The 5105-nt window shown below is 45.6% G+C and overlaps 2 non-coding genes across 2 annotated transcripts; one reads left to right on the top strand and one right to left on the bottom strand.

Moving 5' to 3' along the window:
- Positions 1–2844: 2844 nt before the first annotated feature.
- On the bottom strand, positions 2845–2919 carry Trnat-ugu (transfer RNA threonine (anticodon UGU)). The gene has a single exon. It is a non-coding gene; the product is annotated as a tRNA-Thr (tRNA).
- Positions 2920–3553: 634 nt separating this feature from the next.
- Positions 3554–3627, top strand: Trnat-ugu (transfer RNA threonine (anticodon UGU)). The gene has a single exon. It is a non-coding gene; the product is annotated as a tRNA-Thr (tRNA).
- Positions 3628–5105: the final 1478 nt, after the last annotated feature.

Raw genomic sequence — 5105 nt, 5'->3', positions numbered from 1 at the left:
TCAGATGTTGAGTCGCATAGTGCTCAGAGCCAGTTGAACCATTTTTATCCAACTTCGTTTTATGACTCCAGAGCTACACTACGTAGAATAAGTAACACAGAATTGTGCTCCGCTACGGAAGCACAACGCTACGTTCAAGAAGAAGTCAGGCCTTCATTCAGAGGAAAAGTAAAGCTGTGATGAAGTCGCCCACACAGCTTGCGGCCTCGTTACACAAAACTGCGACGGCTGTCAGCACGCGTCACACTTCCGCCACGTCTCCTCCAGCTCTTGTCAGACGACTCCTAAATCTCCTTTTTCTGTCTCCGTCGCTCCCTGGCAGCTTCCTTTTGCGGCTCCCGAGACAGTCCGCCCCATCCCCCCGCCTCGAGAGAGCCAACCCAGACGGGTGCTGCCGCCGGTAAGAGCTTTCCGCTGCTCGACCGCTAAACAACATCACGTTCTGTTTACGCCAAATTGACAGTCGAGCAGCGAATTGACTTATTCCGCCACAAATTGCGGCGGTGATCAGGCGGGGCATTTTTATCCCGTGGTTTCCGCGACCCCGGCGTCCCCCTTCCACACCGCAACAGCTCGGAGAGCCCTCCGGTCCCTCTCTTATTTGTTTTTCCCCGTCTCTTTTTTCCTCTCCGCGTCTCCTGTCCTCCCGCGTCTGGAGTTGCTGGCGAGACGCAGGACCGGCAGGAGCGAGTGAGTCGGCGCGGAGATTGTCAATCAGCCTGGGCGCGCCGCCGCCGCCGCCGAGTTGCCGCAATTTCCCCGTCGCGTCATCCGGCGCGGCGCTCGCCCGGCCAATCAGCGCGTAGGCGCGGCGGGTCCTCATTTCCCCAGAGGAGCTGCCAGCCGCCCATCTCCTGTGGGGAAGGCGGCGCCCGGGTCGCGACTCCCGAGCGCCGCTGCGCTGCGGAGTCGTTAGCCGGCCCGCCAACTCGCCAGGGCAGGGGCGCGAATCAAGCACATACGAGGGGCTGCTGACGGGACATCGGCTTTATACAGAAAAAAGTACCGTCATGGGGGAAAAAACTAACGCACCAAGTAGGAATTATCCGAGTGGGACGCAAATCGGTAAAGGTGATGTAAATGCATAGACAGACTATATGGGTCTAGTGAAGCAGGGGATACAGCCCGTCGGCTTTGAACAATGACGTCATTCCTTAGTCATAGATAGTAATGTCTTCACTTCGAGGCATAGATAATAAAGCAGTCCTGTGTTCTAATAAGCGCTATCATTAAAATAATTTAATGTGAATCTAAAAGCGATCGCTTGATATTAGATACAGATGCTTCAGTAGCTGATGAGTGTTTTTTGGCTTTTTTAAAAAAATCTCACCAGGTAGAATAAACTCATCCTACTTTATTAAGCAATCAATAAAAAAACTAAACTAAAACATAACAGCAAAAGACAAGTGAAACACAAAGGTTAAATAAACAATCAAAACATATAAAATGAAACAGGTTGCAAATGTAACGTACGTGTATTTCCACCTATTCGTAAGTAGGATCAGTTTATTCTATCTCGTGAGATTTTTTTTAAGCCAAAAAACACTTATCAGCTACTGAAGCATCTGTATCTTAGGATCAGTTTATTCTATCTCGTGAGATTTTTTTTTAAAAAGCCAAAAAACACTTATCAGCTACTGAAGCATCTGTATCTTAGGATCAGTTTATTCTATCTCGTGAGATTTTTTTTTAAAAAGCCAAAAAACACTTATCAGCTACTGAAGCATCTGTATCTTAGGATCAGTTTATTCTATCTCGTGAGATTTTTTTTTAAAAAGCCAAAAAACACTTATCAGCTACTGAAGCATCTGTATCTTCTAATGGGTGCGGGAGTTCCGACTCACACCCACCCACCTCCCCAGGAGTCGGAACTCCCGCACCCATTAGAAGATACAGATGCTTCAGTAGCTGATAAGTGTTTTTTGGCTTTTTTAAAAAAAAATCTCACGAGATAGAATAAACTGATCCTAAGATACAGATGCTTCAGTAGCTGATAAGTGTTTTTTGGCTTTTTAAAAATAAAAATCTCACGAGATAGAATAAACTGATTCTACTTTATGTTAGTAATAGCGGACACGAAATAAACAGCACATCTACAATTTGTATCCCGTGTTCCACTTAGGGTTTACTGAAGCGGAGGATACATCGTTCAGGTGAAGAACAGGACAGTAATGCTAGTGAAAACGAAGAAATCGCCTTACGACAAACTCGTATTCCGGACTGTACTTAAGCAACACACTTCGAATGAGCTTTTAATTTGTATCGGGTTTCATTTGCGGTTTAGTGAAGCAGGGGATACATAGTTCAAGTGAACAACAGGACAGCAATGCTAGTTGAAACTAAGAAATCGACTACGCTGAACTTGTATCCCGTACTGCACTTAAGCAATACAGTTAGAAAGACTTTCGAGATACAACTGACATACATGTAACGTGATGTATTCTTTGCTAGTAATTTCATTCATTTCTTTCCATTGTATTTTGCGGAGAAATACTAAGATACAAACACGGGATATCGTTAACGTGAAAATACTACTGGCCCTTAAATACGTGAAATAAGTTTATCTCTCTCGCATTCCTTTGTTTCTCAACATTCTCCTCAGCTCTTTCATCTTTGTAATACATGCTCTCTGGCGACTTGTGACGTCATTGTTCAAAGCCGACGGGTTGTATCCCCTGCTACACTAGACTCGACTACATACACGAAGACACTAACTTGTTCTCGAAAGAACAGTTACTGTTGATAACCGTGCAGCTTTTCCCTGGAATAAATGATGAGTAACTGACAACCTCAGCTGCCGACAGGTGTTGTTGATATACCTCGATGTGGACAGCTGAAAATGTGTGCCCCGACCGGGACTCGAACCCGGGATCTCCTGCTTACACGGCAGACGCTCTATCCATCTGAGCCACCGAAGACACAGATGAATAGCGCGACTGCAGGGACTTCTCCCTTGCACGCCTCCCGTGAGACCCACATTCCCAACTGTCCACAATTCTACATATGTATTGTACCTTACAGACATTTGCCCACCCACTCATTACTCGCGCACGCTTTGGCGATTCCCGTAAGAGTTTGGAGAACCAGTGCTGGGACGAAGGCCAATGGCTGGCTAGCCTTTAACTATATATATGAATATATACCAGCCATTGACCTTCGTCTGTGCGAATGCGCACAGGTTGCCCAAACTCTTACGGGAATCAAATGGTTCAAATGGCTCTGAGCACTATGGGACTCAACTTCTGTCATCAGTCCCCTAGAACTTAGAACTACTTAAACCTAACTAACCTAAGGACATCACACACATCCATGCCCGAGGCAGGATTCGAACCTGCGACCGTAGCGGCCGCGCGGTTCCAGACTGTAGCGCCTTTAACCGCTTGGCCACCACGGCCGACTCTTACGGGAATCGCCAAAGCGTGCGCGAGTAATGAGTGGGTTGGCAAATCTCTGTAAGGGACAATACATATGTAGAATTGTGGACAGTTGGGAATGAGAGTCTCACGGGAGGCGTGCAAGGGATAAGTCCCTGCAGTCACGCTATTCATCTGTGTCCTCGGTGGCTCAGATGGATAGAGCGTCTGCCGTGTAAGCAGGAGATCCCGGGTTCGAGTCCCGGTCGGGGCACACATTTTCAGCTGTCCACATCGAGGTATATCAAGAACACCTGTCGGCAGCTGAGGTTGTCAGTTAGTCATCATTTATAGCATAGGCAAATGATATCAGTGGCAGAGAAATTGGATTATCTCTTCGAGACAAAGAGCTTCACAAACGGAGCAAGTCAGTAACAAGTTGGTACATCTCTAGCCATTACGGAAGCGATTTATTCGCCTTGGCATTGACTGACGGAATTGCTCTATGTCCACCTGGGAGATCTCGTGCCAAATTCTGTCCAACTAGAGCCTTAAGCCATCGGCACACGGACCGTGCTGCCGAACGAGAACGTTGAGCGTGCCAAGTTCGACATGCTGCTGAACGCTCAAGAACGATGCGACTTGTGCATACGCTACGTGGACACCAACGTGGTATACGCGATCGCAACGCACTCCAGCGACAGTTAAGGGATGTTTCTAGTTCGTAAATCGGACTGTTTACTCAACGGGCGAGCATAAAATTCCCACGTTAGCTCTATTAAAACCCACATTTCTTCCATCGTCCACGAAAAGGAAAGTACCATGTCCAATCAATAAGGACACAGGCTTATAAAAGTTTCATTACAAACAGTGCGTTACAAATTTGGAATACTTCTCCGCATAAGATAAACATTATTTCATCATTCCCACATTTTAGTAAAACCCCAAGGTCAGTCTTACTTTATCACTATTCCTACCCAGTAACAGAATCTTTGCAACATGTGAATTACGAAGCGTAAAAGAAGGAGCAAAATATCTTCATACAAGTAGCGCAAGCTGTCCTTTAGATTAAGCCAATCGAACAAAGTCACTCCTCAGAAAAGGTGAACTTGTATTTATATAATATCAAATATTATAGTCTATACTTATATTAAACTAATAATAAAGTATCAGAACGCCGGCCTGAGTAGCCGAGCGGTTCTAGGCGTTACAGTCTGGAACCGCCCGACCGCTACGGTCGCACGTTCGAATCCTGCCTCGGGCATGGATGTGTGTGATGTCTTTAGATTAGTTAGGTTTAAGTAGTTCTAAGTTCTAGGGGACTGAAACCACAGCAGTTAAGTCCTACAGTGCTCACAGCCATTTGAACCAAAGTATCAGAACCTAATAAAATCGCGAATGTTAGGCGAAAAAATTGCGTGAGTCAGGACGCGAACCACCGCCCCATCAAACAAACTCATTATACGACAGTGACGCTATTGATTAAGCTAAACCAACATCAGACCTCTCATATCTTATCATAGTATCTTACCTCTCGCTAAAAACCTTAATCGTAGATTTGTTACTAACTGAAACTTAATTATAACACATTGTACCAAGAACGATGCTTTTCGGGTGGATCTTGAGTGTGTCCCTGCCTTCAAATAGCCTACTCTCATAATACGCAGGTTACAATAATTCTTTTGCCACGAATATGATGTTTCTCATTAGTTTATTGGAACGAATCACACAGTTAAGAACGGGTTTTGCAGT

The sequence above is a fragment of the Schistocerca cancellata genome, chromosome 8 (genome assembly GCF_023864275.1).
Source record: "Schistocerca cancellata isolate TAMUIC-IGC-003103 chromosome 8, iqSchCanc2.1, whole genome shotgun sequence".
NCBI classification, from domain to species: Eukaryota; Metazoa; Arthropoda; class Insecta; order Orthoptera; family Acrididae; genus Schistocerca; species Schistocerca cancellata.
This window is presented reverse-complemented; position numbering and strand designations above follow the sequence as displayed.